Source organism: Leopardus geoffroyi, chromosome B1 (genome assembly GCF_018350155.1).
Source record: "Leopardus geoffroyi isolate Oge1 chromosome B1, O.geoffroyi_Oge1_pat1.0, whole genome shotgun sequence".
In the NCBI taxonomy this organism is placed as follows: domain Eukaryota; kingdom Metazoa; phylum Chordata; class Mammalia; order Carnivora; family Felidae; genus Leopardus; species Leopardus geoffroyi.
This window is the reverse complement of record NC_059327.1, coordinates 117,661,637-117,679,878: the sequence shown is the minus strand read 5'-3', so window position 1 is coordinate 117,679,878 and position 18,242 is coordinate 117,661,637. Positions and strand designations below refer to the sequence as shown.

Here is an 18,242-nt window from a genome sequence, read left to right as displayed (position 1 = left end):
TCTTAGTATCAGCCAAGGCAGCAAAATATACAACATAGTAATTAATAGCAAGATGCTTAGCTAAGCAATTCTGTCTGTGAATACGTAATTATATTTTTAGAGCTTTAATTTTTTTTTCTTTCACCTTTCTTCCATCAGATTTTACTGGGGGAGTAAGGGAATATTAGGAACACATAAATCTTCTGTGGCTGTAGCATGATTAACCTTACTTAAGCAACAAAAAATAAGCTATACTATGTATCCTTAACCATCCTGGTTATATTGGTTTTATCAGCTATGAACTCCAAACAGAACGAAGTTGTACAGGGAGTGAGAACCGCAGCTCACAAAGAATAACTACAGGTGTAAAGCTGCTTCTTGCTATTACTGACCAGCTTAATTTTAAAAATCAAAAGCAAAATTAGTCCTTTTTGCCCATACAGAGATTCTTGAACTTCATATTATCAGCAAAGCATAGTGCCGCACCTGTTCTGCCAATCCCCAGCCCAGAATCAGTCCAACCGTTAACTTTCTCAGCTCCTGCTTCCAGGCAGCTGAGCATGGATAAGGAAAAATCCTATAACCCTGTTTCCTGGCACTGCACCAAATCTGTGTTCTCCAACATCAGCTGAGCCCTCAGTGCTACTGGCAGTCCTTTCATTTGTCCCCCGTCAGCTCCGTTTCAGATTTCCCCTACAGCTGTTCCGAATTGTCAACATGCTCTACAATCCCCTCATTCAAAGTAGATGCCCTTGTCCATCTATCAGACAAAACAGAGGTCCTCTCTTTCCCCACTGCCTGCAGCCTGACCCATGGGGACAGCTACCTTTTCCCTCCCTTCTTCTTATATCAGAGAATTATCTGATCCCCGAATTTAACATTTCTAGAGAGTACTGGACACCATCTCCTCGGGCATCTTCCGGGACTTCAGTAATTTCCCCTAACCCTTTGGTGTCTTTAATCCACTGCTTTCTATTCTCTGCCTTCCACCCTTTGGTCTACAAATTTGCTCAACTTTTTCTTTATTGCCACACACACACTCTTGCGTGCACATATGCACGTGCACATCCCCCCCCCACCACCACTCACAATGTTTTAATCACTGCAGCCTTTCACTCATGCTGCAAATTGCCTTGTATAGCAATTATCTGTTTACATGACAGTTTTCAACTGGTCCAGCGGTTTTTAATCATTGTTGTGTCACAGATCCCCTTGGGAATCTGATTAAAACAATGGACCTTTTCCCTGAAGACATGCCTTCCCACCTCTGAGCCCAACACACACTCACGACTTGTACATGCAATTCCAGGTCATTCGCTGACCCCCACAGAGGATATTACTACCACTCATCAATACTTCTAGTTCTACTCATGTTCCAGGAATGCTGGAGAACCACACTTCCTTGCTGACTTGAGATTAGTCACTGCTTTGGCCAATGAAATACGAGAGGAAGTGATGTGTGCTAAGCTTTAAGAGCCCGGAGGTGCCATGCTTTCTTCTTACACTGCCTCAGTAACTTCTGTGTTCCAGGTAATGACGCTCTGTCGGCAAGGGTTGTGGAGGGTGGAGCACATAGAGCAGAGCACCTAGCCAGCTGCAGTGGACATACAGAGTGAGTAAGAAATGAATCTAGTTGTTTGGAGTGGCTGCAATTGGGGATGGTCGGTTCCGGTAGCACAACCCAGGCTATCCTGCGTGACAGCAGGGTGCTCGCCACTGGATATGAAATTACCTAAGTCAGAAAGATCCTAATTAGGGAAGTCTAAGCTACCCTCCTTCCTCTTCCTAACCAACAAGCTTCTTTCACTTCATATTCCTGCACTCTTAGTTCTGTCTACCTGCACGACTCTTCCCCTGGTTCTTCCCAGGACTTCTCATCCTTTGGACCTCAGGTGATAGGTTACCTCCTCAGAAAGCTTCTTTTTGGCCTCATTCCATGACCACCATTCACAACCCCCCCCTTTCTGTCTTTCACAGAGCACATCGTAGCCTATAATGATCTTACCTATTTTCTGTCCCTCAGGTTTCCTGTCCCTCTGAATTCACATTTGCATTCTTGTTATCAACAGTGATTCATAAATAACTAATGCCAAGCCACTTTAGCCCCACATGAACTTAAGGAAGCACGTTCAAAATATGGACTGCTTTCATTTGTTTACTATAAAAATAAAAATAAAACCATAAGCGTTCAACTTCTACTTTATACTTTCCTAAACTTTGTTAATAGAAGAAAAAGCTGTAACTAAAAATGTTGGACAGACATCCAAATGTTTGGATGTGCAGCAAGAACCAACCACTGAACCTTGGTTTTCACCCAGTCACCATTAAGAGGTCAGCTTGACATTTTGGGCTCTTTTCAGATAGTTGTGGCCAATAGCACTAACAACCTTTGGTCCCAACCCAGTTAAATAGTAGTTTTTGTAATTCATTGGCATACATGTTTGTTTTGTTTGCCCTTTTTCTTCCTTTTCACTTGGGATATGCACCAAACAATCTTGCTTCATACTGACAAGAAGAATGAGTCCTTAGGTTCCAGAAAGTATTGAGTAGCTAAACCTTTGTTATGCATCCAGAGATATAGGTATAATATCTTGTTACAGAGTAAATAATTCATACTTGTTCAACGAATGAATAAAATCAGTATAAAATGACTAAGTATTTGTTTCATTTGTCTGTGTTATAGATAACTAGTACCGTAAAAGACAACTATTCCAATTCTAAAAAAAACTTTTCAGCTTTGTTTCACCTGCATACAAAACATGTTTAAAAATGTTAGAAATGCAAAACTTAAAGTTAATTGGTAACTCTTCTATTTTCATGGTCTTTATAAAATGTGTTAAACAGTCTTAACATTTGATAAAAGATTCAGAAGTTGCTATGCTATCCTTCCAGCATATGATAGAATTCTATCATTGCTAATAAGCCTGGTTTGGAAACAAAAATAAACTTAGTTTAATTTTGTTTTTTTTTTATAAACTATTTTTGGTTTTCTTTGAATTTCCTATGTGGCAGTGTATACTGCAAAATAGTATCCCTTAAAATATGGAGACACCCATTACCCTAGCTCTTATTAGAATATGCGTAATTGGCATGTGATAGCTACATTTTTCTACTTCTATTTTACAAAAATCCACATAGATGACTTAATAATAACATGAATTTTTTTTTTTAGGATGAGGCTGCATGTTTCTGCTCTCTACATTGCTTCATATCAACTAATTTTTAAGAAGAGATTATCACCTGCCACCCCATTTTAAGTGAATATGGGTAATCAGATGGGGCTTAATGTCTTTAAAATGGGAAATGCATCAAACATGCTTGCACACACATTTGAACACAGATAAAAAGATATATTTTTTAATTTCTTTGCAAACAAGGCTGGTCATTTCTCAATTCCTCATCACTACACACAGCCTTCAAAAATTTTTTACAGATGCTTCTCTTTTGTTCTACTGGGGCATTTCAACCAAACACATAAAATCCACAGATATAGTTGCTATAGAAATGCACAGGGGATAAACAAGAATGAATTATGCAATCAAAACTTGCAGCTGAAGGAGGGCAGTAGCAAGGTTTATGTTTAATAATGCTGACTGTATTTATTCTTGACTTTATATATACTCCAAATTGAATATTCTGAGTCCTAAATTGGAAGGTCCTTTTACTACCCAAAATAACACATCTTAATGAAAATATTTTAGCAGGCATTCCAGATTAGGAAATCAATACATGCCAAGCCAAAAATAGTTAAATTTAATGAATAATGAATTCAAGTGATGCCAATTACTTTCCTTTATTTCACACAAAATGGTCTTTATATGAAATGAAAGAAAGAGAGGTTTCCTACATGAGTTTTGCAGACACCTTGGCTCTCAAAAATAAATGCTTCTTCAGGTTTCTACATGTCTTTCATTTATTTTGCTAAGGAGCTTATTTTGAAATAGTGCTCTATAGCAGCACTTAAGATTTTCCATTAGGTTTATTAACGAAAAAAAAATCTTAAATTAAATCTCCTAAAAAAACATTTGTCTCTGTTTTTGACTTGTTTGGAGATTACACTTTAAATGCTGAATTACTAACAAGGCATCTGGTAAATGTGATTGTGGCTATTAAGCTCTTGTAGCCTTTGATCTTGCTAATTAAGTTTCATAAGACTTTAGAGAGAAAAAGTTCCATCAGTCATCTTATTTAGACGTAGTTTGAGAAAAAATTATTTCAGCAGAATGGTACAACCTGTATTCTAAAACCAAAATAATATTATAAGTGTATAACAATGACACACCCATTCATATTATAAAATTTAACTATTTACCAATAAAATCAATACAATCAGCTTATGAGAAAGAAAGTGGGGGGGGGGGAATGGGAGGGAAATCCTCTCAGAAAATATTATAGAAAATTAACCTACACCTTTCTCTCTGAAAATATTGACCTTTACAATTTCTGTGAGCCTTCTATTTTATACTGCTTTGACAACATTATAATCAAAATTATATCTGAGTCAGCATTTTAATTAAGTACACTTTTCAGAACCTGTTTAAAAGAGTGGAGGAGCACAGGTTGTGGTCTTGGATAGGCAAGAGTTCAAAGCCAAGCTCCAACATTTACTGTGGACCGTGGTCAAGATTTAATACCTTCAGTTTTTTATTCATAAATCATAAGGCATTTATCCTACAATGATCTGAATTTTACATCTGTGCTCCATTAAAATTATCTTGATGAAGGTCACCAATACTCCCTTAATTTTAAAATCTAATATTTAACTCTTAGATCTCTTTGCAATATTTGACTCTAACATTTCATAATTCTTTGAACTGTTTTTCCTCAAACTGACCTACCCTTTTTCTGCCATTTTTTCTTCTTTTCTGGGAGTTTATTATTATTCTCTTGTGGATTCTACTCTATTAGTTAGATGACCTCTGTATTCTTCTTCTCAGTGGTCTTCCCAGGAAATTCTATCCACCATTGCTCCTTCCCCTGGCTTCACCCATCACCTATACCCTGATGACTGCCTTGTATATGCCTCCTTTCTGGACCTCTGTCCCCAACTCTTAGCTCTCATATTACTACTGCCTATTAGACAACTTCACTGGATTGTTCTATCAAGTACTATTCAAAACTTCCACCCATGTAGACCCAGAAAACTAGAACTCATCCCACACTCCTTGCTGTCCCTCCTGCTCACATCCCACCCCCACCCCCTTAGTCTACAGAAGGATATTGATTCTACCTCTAGACTATGTATTCTTGTTCTGCCACTGCCTCAGTTCCTTTTCTCATGTTTAGATCAATGAAATAGCTTCTACATTATTCAGAGTAGTCTAATCGCTGTAACAGAAAACATTTGTAACAAGAGTTTAACAAAAAATCTCTGGCTCAGAACAATACAATTTCTTCCTTGCTTGTGTCACAATCCAGTGTGGTGTTGGGCAAGCCTCTGCTCCATTCAGGTAACCAGGCTTCCTCCATCTGGTGGCGATACCACCTCGTCATGGCATAGAATCTGTGTCCAAACCTGGCAGGCAGGCAGGCAAGAGAGAGAGTGGAGTTTGTTATGGGCCTGGTCTATGTACAATGGTGGATGAGGTGCAGGATAAAGGCAATTAAAACTTCCGTTCAAAAAGGGGAATAATAGGAGATACATAGTGTTCACTGGTCTATTGCAGTTCTGAAATCCTGCTTGGCGGGTCTTATTAAAGCCCCTACCCTGCGGAGAAGGGGGGTTATTTGATTAAACTTTAATTCTACTGCTCGGGAATAATTTCATTTTCCTCTTTCCTCCTTGCACCTCAAAATTTTAGTTCTTACCATCTATTTATTCTCTTTGGTCACAGCTGAAATGAGTGTTACCGAAAGTCTGAGAGCCAAAATGTGATTTTGCAGCTCAGCCAATGAGCTTTTTTAGTCTGATATTTTGAACTTCTTGACAACACAAGTTCTATCAAAAACATGCTGGACTTCTGATGTACTCACTTCCATCTACAATTCTCAGATCCTTCTCTCCCTTCCCTCCCCTTCCTCTCCTTAACAGCTACTTTTATCATGGTTTCTCATCAGAAGGCTCCACTCTTAATCTGATCTTTGACAGAACTAAATCATGTTGTCCAACTAAAAAGTTTTACTGGACTTTTGTGGCCCCAAATGGAACAGTTGGCTCCCCAACCACTTTTCACCCCAAGTTTTTGGACTTCCCATTGTTTTCTAGTCAACTTGAAAACTGGCAAATTCTCTCTGAACACAGCTCTTTGTTGAAACACGCTGATTCTTTTTAAACCATCCCCTAAAACAGTGGTTTCTCAAAGCGTGGCCCAAACATACCTAGGAATCCCAAAGACCCTTTTAGTGAATCCACAAGGTCAAAAATACTTTTGTAGGGGCACCTGGATGGCTGAGTCGGTTGAGTATCCGACTTCAGCTCAGGTCATGATCTCGTGGTGTGGGAGTTCAGGCCCCAGGTCGGGGTCTGTACTAACAGCTTGGAGCCTAGAGCCTTTTTCGGATTCAGTGTCTCCCTCTCTCTCTGCCCCTCTTCCACTCATGCTCTGTCTCTCTCTGTCAAAAATAAATAAACATTGGGGCGCCTGGGTGGCGCAGTCGGTTAAGCGTCCGACTTCAGCCAGGTCACGATCTCGCGGTCCGTGAGTTCGAGCCCCGCGTCGGGCTCTGGGCTGATGGCTCAGAGCCTGGAGCCTGTTTCTGATTCTGTGTCTCCCTCTCTCTCTGCCCCTGCCCCGTTCATGCTCTGTCTCTCTCTGTCTCAAAAATAAATAAACGTTGAAAAAAAAAAAATTTAAAAAAATAAATAAATAAATAAACATTAAATAAAAATTTTAAAATACTTTTGTAAAAACCCTCAGTTTATTTGCCCTTTTTCACTGTGTTGACAACATTTGTACCAATGCTACACTACAATGAGTGGTGGTGGGTAAATCTGCTGGTCCCTTAGTGCAAATGAAGGCACATGATCTGCACTGTGTACTGTGTCATTGGACTTTGCATCCTGTTTGTCACCATATACTCATTTTTTTTAAAGCCACTTTTGCTTAAGAACGACCTTACTGAAACAGGCAAAATTATTCACTTTATTAAATCTCAACCCTCGAGTACAAGTCTTTCACACATTCTGTGGGATCAGAAGGAAAGAACACATAGAGCACTTTTGCTGCATACCAAAATACAATGGCTGTCTGGGGGGAAAGCAATATGTGATTGTTTGAGTTGCGAACTGAACTTCTCTCTTTTTCATGGAACACCATTTTTACTTGAGGGAACAAGTGATAAACAAAATATGGTTATTCAGACTTGGGTATTTGGCAGTCGGTTTCTTGAAAATAAATGAAGTGAGCCTGTCACTTGAAGGCGAACAACCTGACAGTATTTGTTGCCAATGATAAAACTTCAGCTTTCAAGTAAAAATTAGAATTTTGGGAAAATTGTATCCTCCACCATGTGCTTGCCAGCTTCTGAATCCTTAAAGACTTTTCTGAAGAGATCAGTACTGATATTAACAAATGCAATTTTTAGAAAGTGTATAATGAAGTGCGCCAAAGGTACAAATCCATGAAACAATATTTCCTAAGTAACCAATGTAAGATATTACAAAATCAGGCATAGGTAAGAGATCCCTTACAAGAACAAGTAAACCGATAGATTTTAATGCAAGGAGAAGTTCCTTGATATAGTTTCAGATTCCACATGGCAATCAACTTAAGAAATTATCACTTGCTGAATCATTATATGGTATTAAAACATATCCTCAATTATCTGAAAAGGCTATTAAAATACTCCTTCAGAAGGTCGGCCGACTTCGGCTCAGGTCATGATCTCGTGGTCCTTGAGTTCGAGCCCCGCGTCGGGCTCTGTGCTGACAGCTCAGAGCCTGGAGCCTGTTTCGGATTCTGTGTCTCCCTCTCTCTGACCCTCCCCCATTCATGCTCTGTCTCTCTCTCTATCTCAAAAATAAATAAACATTTAAAAAAATTAATTTCTAAAAAATACTCCAGAAGGAGATTGGTCTTCCAACAAGAAATACCTACATATCTGTGTGAGGCCAGATTTTCCTCATGTACTTCAACAAGAACAACATATCACAACAGAGTAAATGAAAAAGCAAATGAAAATCTCTCTGGCTTCTATTAAGCTGGACAACATAGAGTTTTGAAAAAATGTGAAACAACCCCACTCTTTTTTTTTTACCAATATATTGCTTCTGTTGACATAATAGATTTACGATTATTTTCAATTCATTAGCATATTAACTTTTCAGTTTTGATATTAATATGGTAATTCTTGCTAGATACAACCCATAAACAAAAACTTTTTGTGATCCTCAGTTTTTAAAAAGGTAAATGAGTCCTGAGACGAAAGTTTTTGAAAATCATGGTCCTAGAGAGAGAATCAGCAAACAGTGGCCCACAGGTAAAATCCAGCTGCATGCCTATTTTGTAAATAAAGTTTTACTGAACATGGCCATATCCATATTCTTACATATCGTCATGGTGGCTTTCGTGCTATAACAGCAGGAGCTGAATCCTTGTCACAAACATGATATTGCTCTCAAAGCCCAAAATATTTACTATTTGGAACTTTAGAGAAAAACAATTCCAATATCTCCCCTAGAACTTTGGTTCTCAAGCTTGGCTGCATATCAGAATTACCTGGAAAACTGTTAAAATAATACTAACGTCCCTTCTCCTTCTCCAACACATACACACAGAGGAATTAAGTCAGAATCTCTGGGGTGCCTGAGTGACTCAGTGGGTTGAGCATCCGACTTGGGCTCAGGTCATGATCTCAGTTCCACAGCCCCCCACACTGGACTTTGTGCTGACATCTCAGAGCCTGCCTTGGATTCTCTGTCTCCCTCTCTGCCCCTCCCCCACTTGCACTCGCGCTTGTGCACTCTCTCTCAAAAATAAACATTTTTTTTTTTTAAATGAACCTCTGGGAGTGGGGTCTGAGCATGGATAGTTTTTTACAATTCTCCAAGTGATTCTAATATGGAGCCAGAATTAAGAATCACTATCTTAAATCTATAAGATTTTTAAGCACAAATTGTGGCTTATGAGCTTTCAGACAACATCCAAGGTTTTTCCCATTTAAAACATGGGTTACCATATTTCAAGCCCCTAATATTAGGGTTCTCACCACCCACTGGCCGAACACTAAATCAGTGTCCCATTTATTGTTACAGCAGCACCCCACCGCTAGGTGCAAATTTCAAGATCAGTCAAGTTAGGCTATCTACTGTAGCAAACACTTCTTAAATTTCAGAGACTAACATAATAAAGGTTTATCATGCAAATCATGGTGAAACATGCTTTGGTAGGGGTCTCTGCTCCACAAAAGAACCCAGTTGTCTCTAGCTAGAGATTCTACTATTCCTGGAGGCCTCAAAGAAATTGCCGGATCCCTCCACAGCCAGCCAGCCAGCCAGCCGGTGAGGAAGAAAAGAGCATGGAGGGTTGAGTGACAGGTGTTTTATGGGCCAGGACCACAGAAGACATACATAACTCCTCTTGGCCAGAACTCATTCTTACTGGCTACAACTAAGTGCAAAGAAAGTATTAAAATGTAGCCTACCTTTCTGCCAAAGAAGACAAGCAAAAACCGTTTTGGTCGATTAGCTTATCCGGGCACAATCATTTTCCTTACCAGTCTTCTACTTCTAGTGCTATGAAGTACCTTCATGCCCCTTGTGATAGGCAGAATGGCTTCCTATTCCCCAGAACCTGTGAATATATCTTACATAGCAAAAGAGACTTTTGCAGATGTGATTAAGATCAAGGACTCCGACAAAGGGAGATTATCTTGGATTATCCAGGTGGACTCAATATAATCACATGAGCCCTTTCTGGAATGCACTAAGAGACAGATGGGAAGACAGAAAAGGGTTCAAGAGATGCAATGTGGAGGCAGAAAGACAGAGGAAAGAGGCCATGAGCTGAGAACACAGGCAGCCTGTAGAAGCTGGGATGGGCAAAGAATGGATTCTCCTCTAGAGCCTCCCAAGAGGAAGAAAACCATGCCAACACCCTGATTTTAGTCCAGTGAGACTCAGGTCAAACTTCGGACCCAAAGAACTGTAGCACAATAAAATCATGTAGTTTTAAGCCACTAAATTTGTGGTAATTTGTTACAACAGCAATAGAAAATACACCCTTCTCTTCCATGTTCCTACTGCTATCAGTGATGCTCCCAAAATTTAAATCTTAATTAGTTGCTCCTTTTCTGAAAATTCTTTAATGGCTTATTGGTCATTCCCTTAATAAATACACAATTCCAGCCACTTTCCTGTCACCAAGATTGTTGCATTGGGCGAGGTAGGCATGATTGCTGCCTCCGTGAAGCTTACATACGATGACCCAGGACACAATCAAAAGACCTTAGCATGCCATTCAATGCCTGCATGATCTACTTCTGAACAACCTGCATAAAATCCTTTCACTACCCGTCTTTCTGCCAGAAAAAAAAAAGGGGGGGAAAAAGCCGAGACTTAAGAGTCTTAACATAATGTACTCATTAACATTCATTCCATTGTCTTCCATGGACCTTTTTATTTTTTTAATGTTTCTTTATTTTGAGAGAGGGAGATTAAGAGAGTGAGAGAGAACACGTGTGCATAAGCAGGGAAGGAGCAGAGAGAGAGGGAGACAGAGAATCCTACACAGGGTCCAGGCTGTCAGCACACAGCTTGATGTGCTCCATGGCCCTTTTTAAGAATGTCGCTGGCCACAGTGTGAAATGGTTTGTTCTGTCCCCCCTACTCCTGTGTCCACCTGGAAAATTTCTACTTCTTACTTAAGAGTGATCTCAAATATCACTCCAGAAAATAAGTCCACTCCTTTGTTCACTGCAGATTTGATACATGTAATTGAGTACTTATTTCACTGATTTTAACTGCCTCTTTCCCTGCCCTTATACAGCTTTTAACAGATTGAGAGAGCAGTGGCTGGCAAATCTACTTCTAAATAAAGGCTGAGAGTTTGTTCTTTCATTCATTCATGCTCTGAAAAGAAGTTCATCATGACACATACTTCACCAGAAATTTATTTTGTGGGAAGATTGATAGTACCATAAAAACACCAAAATAGAAGACCAGACAACTTTCTAAACCTCTTTTGCAGTATCTTTCCCAGGATGCAATTCCTATCCATTTCAAAGAGCATCTTTCCTGGAGAACACAAAATAGAGAGGAACTCTGAGAAACCTACCAAACAACAATCATTCTGAATAGAACTACCACAAAACAGATTCTGCATGTTCCTCTTTTAGTGAATTTCTCTTAAATTCATGAAAGTGTATAATACCTATAATTTCAACACATACCTGCAACAGATAACCCATTGGTGGCCTGTTTGTAGGAATCATTTCATCTGGACGAATTCACTGCATGTGTGTATACAAGAACTGGAAGAAAAAAATCAGTCTTTTACAAACATTTTGAGTGTAGACTATAAAACTTATATTGTGAAGTTATTTTCTCATGTTTAAGTTTTTCTTGAAAATGAGACACTGGCCTGCTTCACGCACTGACACATTTTCCTGGCATAGGCAAGTAGTTCAAGATGCACATTCTTTTTAATTAAGTGGACAAGGATCTTCCTCATCAATTATTCAATTTCCTTGCATCTGGATAGTTTATATTCACCACTGTTAGCGTTAATATATTTTACTCAGTAATGTATTAGTTGAATTGTTACCTGATGAGTAATTTACTGTTTATAAAAAATATTTTGATAAATTATTACTGTCACTATTGCAAAGCCATTTGGCAGAGCCAAATTTTAATGCATTTTCAACCATTTCTTGAACTATTTTGCACCCACTATGTGTAAGGTAAAGAGAGAGAGAAGAAACACCTGTAGAATAATTCCCAGTTGGTGGATTAAGTTTATTGACCATAGACACATAATTTTCAATATAGGAGTCCTGAATGTCAATACATGAAGTTTCTCTGAACCTTTATCCTTCGTTAAGACCTCTCACATTCAGAATCTAGCAGACATTGAATTCCTACTGGCCCCTGTAGTTTATTTTTCTTACACACTAAATATTAACAGTAATTAGCTATTGTCCTCATCCTCACCTCTCAACACATTATCAGTTTTCCAGTGGGCATTGATTCTGTACTGTGGGGTCTAACCCGCTAACCACAGCGGTACAGAGTCGCTAGGGAATTATCCCTCTAGGAGGACAGGAATTCTTCCTACCCCTTAGTCAATGATCATTAAAACCAACCAATACATTGTTAAGCTTAACAAATTGAAATGGCTGTAGGGACTCATTTCTGTAAGCACAGAAAATTGCAATGGTGAAGTCACAATTATTCAACAAGTGGGTTTACAGCTGTATTCACCTTTTCGATAATCAAGTCTACAAAAATGTACCCACACTTCTTTCTGCTGAACTCAATCTGGAAGGTTTCTAAAGCCTTCATTTTTATGCAGGTTTCTGAAACCAAGGAAGCAATTGCATCTGAATGAAGTAATGACAAACCCTATGAAGCAGAAAAAAAGTTTTTCCACCTAACATAAGCCTTATTTTAAAAAAGGGGGGTAGGGGGTATTTCCAGCCTATATATTTCCAAATAGAATATTCTCTGAGCCATTATAAAAATTTGGCTGCCAGAAGAGTATCTAGTTTAGTAAATATAAACATGGATACCTAATATTTTAGGAAAGCTTTCAACTACAGGTAACAAACAACCTAAGTGTTGTGTTTTGTTAAATTAGGGAGTGTTTTTCTTTTTTTTCCCCATACAGAGAAATCCAGTTACCAATGCTAGATTGGTTCAGCAGATCAATCATGCCAAAGACTCAGCTTTCCTTGACCTTCCCTCATTATTACAAAAAGGCAGCTGCAGCTTCTATAAATATATCCCCTCTCCACCAAGGAGGGGGAAGAGGATAGGACAGCAAGAAGGGATGGTGCCAATATCTGTTTTAACAGGTAATATCCTGTTTTAACAGAAAGCTCCCAGAACATGTTTGTATCTCTTTGGCCAGAATTTTGTCCCAGAGTCACCTTTGGCCTAAAAGTGACAAGAGAGAAGATGCAAAGAGAAAAAGAAAAGCAACTTCAGAAATTCAAAAACTAGCCTGATACTTAAAGCTAGGCCTTAAATTGTTAAGCGCTAGTGCAGCACTCACATATAGCCTTGGTATTCTACTGTGAACCACAGACAACCATCCAAATCACCATCAGTGACCCTGATGAATAAAAACAAGACTATTTCATAACTTCTCTAAGCACAGAAACAAGGTCATTGTGCAAACCACAGAAATACCGAACATCTCCATATCCTAAACTGATGCTCCTTTCCCAATTCTGATTTTAGCCTCACTTTACTTCTATCACCTCATTCACAAGATTTTTGAAAATGCCCAGAATTATCCCCAACTCCTGATAACATCCAAACCAGGACAAAGCCACTTCCTTAAACCATCCCCCCAAATCACTTGTTAGTCCTAATCCTGTGATAATCCTTTCAAAAATTTCTACTGAAATGCCCCATGTTTCCTAAGGAAGGTCTCCTTCCTGGCACCCAGTAATAAATCCATCTTGTCCAATCATAGGTGTGTGCCTGGTAGTCTGTCACTGGACAGCACTGACAGAAGATTGGCTCAAACAAGAGTATTCACAACACCTGTGTTTCTTTCCAGCATATTTTTAATTAAAATGCTGCACCTTGATATGCTGTGCTTCAAGATCTGGGATATAGTGAACCGAGCATAGGGTGAATAATCAAGAGATAAGGGCTCTAGTCAGTCTTGTCCAGTTAACTAGATAAGTGACTCCAGGTAAGTCATTAGGGGACAGGAAAGGAACTGACCTCACAATAGTCAAGTGAGCCAGTTAATGTTAAACATGCGTGAGAAATGGCAAAACTGAAGCTCCAAGAGGTTGAGTACATTTTCCTATTTACTTTTGGCAAGTGACAGAACCAGGATTTGAACACAGGTTTTGACTCTAAAGTCTAGAGGTTCTCCATGACACCAAGTCACCTCACCAAGTTTTACCTTCTCCCTCTGTAAACCGACCAAATGGTTGAACTAGAACTTTAAAGACCCTTTCCATGCACCATTCTAGATCTCTGAATGATGAATCGTAATATTTACATTTACTTTTTTAGTCCCACCTGATCCATAGGTGAAAGGTACAGGAATAATGTAAGGTGATGTATGCCGATGGATTTTTGAGTTTAGGTAAGCCCTTTTCAAAAGGGCATAAATCATGAATTTGATCTACCCTTTGAACTCCCATGGTGACTCAATTTTCACTTCCTTGTAAGTTAAAATAGGACTACTTCACTTAAGGAACTGTGTGAGAGCCTACAGAAAGGGGCTGAGAACAGTAAAGCCTTAATAATAAAAGCAGGAAAACAGATCTGAACTTAAGCACTTTAACATTTGCATATTCACGTGGGATACCTTTGCAAACCAGTAATAGACAAACACAAGAAAATATAATCACACAATTGAATAAGGACAAATGTAAAATATATGCTTTTTTAGTCTCACTGACTTAATAAAATTTTGTTTGTTTTTTTAAGAGAAATAGTAGTCAGCAGTTGAGGCTTTGGGGAAATACACACTGAAGGACTAGAGTAAAAAAATGTCATTTTGTAACTTGCTTTTGGAAGACAATTTGTAACATGCATCCAACACTTCTATTATTTTTGCATATCACCTTTGACCCAGAATTTCCCTCTGAACAAAAACCACACATGTGTGTAAAGAGTTAGCCACAAAAAATGTTTGTGAAAATACTATTCATAATTGGTGAAAAGTAAAAAGTTAAAAGATTAATAATAGAAGATTGGGTAAATAAATTGTGGTTTATTCATGCAGTGGAAGTCTTTGGATATTAAAAATGTAAAGAAAAAACGATGATATGGACAAATGTTTAAAACACATTGCTAGGTTGATAAATGAAAATTACAAATGAGTGATTGAGCTTCTGCTTTAAATAGATGTGTATATGTAAGTGTTGTTATGAACTATTTTTGTGCCCCTAAACTCATCTGTTGAATCTAATTCTAAATGTGATCGTATTTAGGAGGTAATCAGGCCATGAGGGTGGAGTCTTCTTGAATGGGATTAATGCGCCTTTAGAAGAGTTGGGAGAGCTACATGGCTTTCTTTCCCCCAAGTGAGGATACAATGAAAAGTCAGCAGTCTGCAACCCAGAAGAGAGCCCTCATCAGAATCCACCCATGCTGGGACCTTGATCTTGGAATTCCAGCCGCCAGAACAGTGAGAAATAAACCTCCATTCTTTATAAGCCACGTGGTCAACAGTACTTTTTATAGCAGATAAAACTGAGTAAATTAGGGGCGCCTGGGTGGCTCAGTCGGTTGAGTGTCCGACTCTTGATCTCGGCTCAGGTCATGATCTCACAGATCGTAAGCCTGCTTGGGATTCTGTCTCTCCCTCTCTCTCAAAATAATCCTTTTTAAAAAACTGAGTAAAATGGGTATAAATGCATTTTTTTTTTTAAAGACTTACATGTGTCTAGTAATTATCTCTGATGGGATTATGGGTAGTTTTATCATCTATATACTATTCAGATGGTAGCTGCACTTGTAAGCAGAGCTTAACAGAGAAGTTGAATCAGTATGTTGTACACCTGAAACTAATGTAACATGGTGTCAACTCAAAAAGAATTTCTTTAAATATACTGTTTAGTATGTCAAATGCTAATCTCACTTGCCCTTAAAAAAAAAAAAAAAAAAGTTAAAAGTTAAGCCCTCACCATGCCATGAACTAGCTCAGACACCAAGCCAAGGGCCATCTCTATTCTGAGAACCACGAATACCCTTATCCTAAGAGGTTTTTCAAATAGTTTTAATTCTCTGCTCTGCAATTTGGAAATCTAGAGTGAAAGGAATACTGTATGTGTAAACATAAATTTTTAAAAAGCAAAAATTATTAAAATAAGAGTTATTTATCTTGTAAGATTTTCCATTGTGGAATTAGCCACATTGACTTCTGAGTTATAAAAGCAATTTGTTTACTTGGAATATTTGCTTTAACATGTTGCATTTCTTTTTTTTTTTTTTTTTTTTTTTTTTTAAGCCAATGCAATGTTGCAAACCAACAATTGTGCAATGATATTTGGAGAGAGATGGTATCACAGCAGAAATGTGTATTTAGTTAGTTTTCCTTTGGGTACTTTTTAACATAAAGGACTTTTAAAAACCAAAAAGTATGTGCCTTATTTAACAGCTACATTATTAGTATAAATTTAAACCCTACTAAAATGAGAAGTTGAAGAATTAGTTTGCCCACATAGAAAATATTACAATAACCACCTTGTATTTGTTGTTCATGGTTATTTAGTTTCTTAAATAAGCACTATTTTATTTCCTCCTCTCATCCCCGCTGTGAAGGAGATAGGGTTATCCCCATTTTGCAGATGAAGAAATTAAGGCACAGAAAGTTTTAAATAATTTGAAAGTTTAAATACCTTTAGCAAAATCATACAGCCAAAAAGAGGAGAACGTGGATTTGAAGTCAAGTCTCTGACTCTAATCTTATGTTCTGGTCACTACGTACATTGTTCACTATGTATTAGACTCCTTTGGGATCACATTGTATGATGTGGCTATCTTTCTCATTCATTACATATTGAGCTTAGAAGGATCTCTTCACACCATAGGATGGACTATTATGAAGCCATTCAAACTCAATTTTGAAAAACCTTTGATGATTTGGAAAATACCCACAATTTAAAGTTTTACGTACATACCATGGAGTTTGAATATGTAATTGGTATCCTCTTCTTCCCCAGCTTGGGATACAAACAGACTGCAGTATATTTCAAAGCACAACTCCAAGTCTCCCAGTATCTTTTTGAATTCTTTTCCCTAGTATGTCCAATTATTCCCATGATGCTTATTCTATTCAGAGGACCAACATTGTTTGCTCTCATCTTGCCCCTTGATCCCTTGTAGGTTGGATGACTGCATGGTGACTGCCCTGTTGATGCTTGTTCTTCCAGAACTTCCTTCTGTATTGATGTTTTGTTTTCAGTGCTGGAGACTCGATAGCCATGCCTGATGCAGCCTCCTGTATAGATTACATACTGGGTATTCCTGGGGTCCTTGCTTACCACTATAGCTGCAGTAGAACCAAAGTAGCCTATAAAGATGGGCTTGAACAGAAACACCTCCTCTGGGCTTTGCCAGAATTTCCAGCTCAGACTTCAGTCCAGAAAAAGGAGTTCTTAATTACATCAAAGGATACTCCTATGTCAAATCTGGCTTGAGCTCCTGAAGCTGCAACCCTTTGGGTTAATGCACACATACACTTTTATTCCAAAATGATAGGGTTCCAAAAGGTTCTGAATTAAGCTCCTTGGAGAATCAAAACCAACTTTCCCTCACTACATTTTCCTATTAGTATTTTAACTTAACCTCTAGATGTGCTGTTTATCAGATAGCAGGGCATTCCTTTGCATTTTATGGACATCTGAACTTGGTCAGTATCATCCCAGTCCATCCTACTGGATGTTTTAATAACTTTTAAACTAAAAATTATCCCAAGGCTGAGGTTTCCTCATAGGAAATCCTGTTTCTATGAAACTTCTGTATAAAAATGCTGCCCAAATTTCCTCTGGCAGAATCTAAGTCTGTGTGCTCAGAGATATGCCGAGGAGGGTCATTTGACTGCCTTAGTCTCAGACGGCCAACCCCATAGCACTTGTAAAAAAAAAAAAAAAAAAAAAAAAAAAAAAAAAAGGTGCTGTTACAAGGTTATGCATATTTACTAATTTGCATAGAAAAATAAATGAAAAGGAAATAATTACATTCATTCGCAGTCAGAGCCATGAAAGCTGTACAGAGCACAAGCCAAGGGAAGCCAGTTAAAAGGACTCCACCAAGAGTACCCTCTGTTATTGCCTTGCCTAGTGACTCTGATAGTGGTTATCCTTCTGTAGGATGGGTAATATAGTATTGAGGGATTTTTATTTGCTTAAAAATGATGCCACACTAATGCTTCCATCTGTGGTTTAATTTTTTCCCCTTTCTCTTGTGAAACAAATACCAGCAAGTCAGCCATAGGGGACGAGTGATCTTAGGAATTCATGTGTACCTTGAAGGCTCAGAAGAAAAGAGCTCAGATGACTTCCCAGGGTTGAAGAAATGGATGTGTTTGTAGGCCATACTAGGCAGACCGCATACCACTCTTATGCCAGGACTTGTAGAAGCTAGAGTCCCTTCAAAGAAAATTGACCCAGGGAGTCAAGTTGCTGGGTGC

General features: G+C 38.4%; 1 long non-coding RNA gene across 1 annotated transcript; it reads left to right on the top strand.

Moving 5' to 3' along the window:
• The first annotated feature begins 1,468 nt into the window (after window positions 1-1,468).
• LOC123594565 lies at window positions 1,469-3,340 on the top strand. The gene is made up of 2 exons (XR_006710783.1): window positions 1,469-1,591; window positions 3,152-3,340. It is a non-coding gene; the product is annotated as an uncharacterized LOC123594565 (long non-coding RNA).
• The last annotated feature ends 14,902 nt before the right edge of the window (window positions 3,341-18,242 follow it).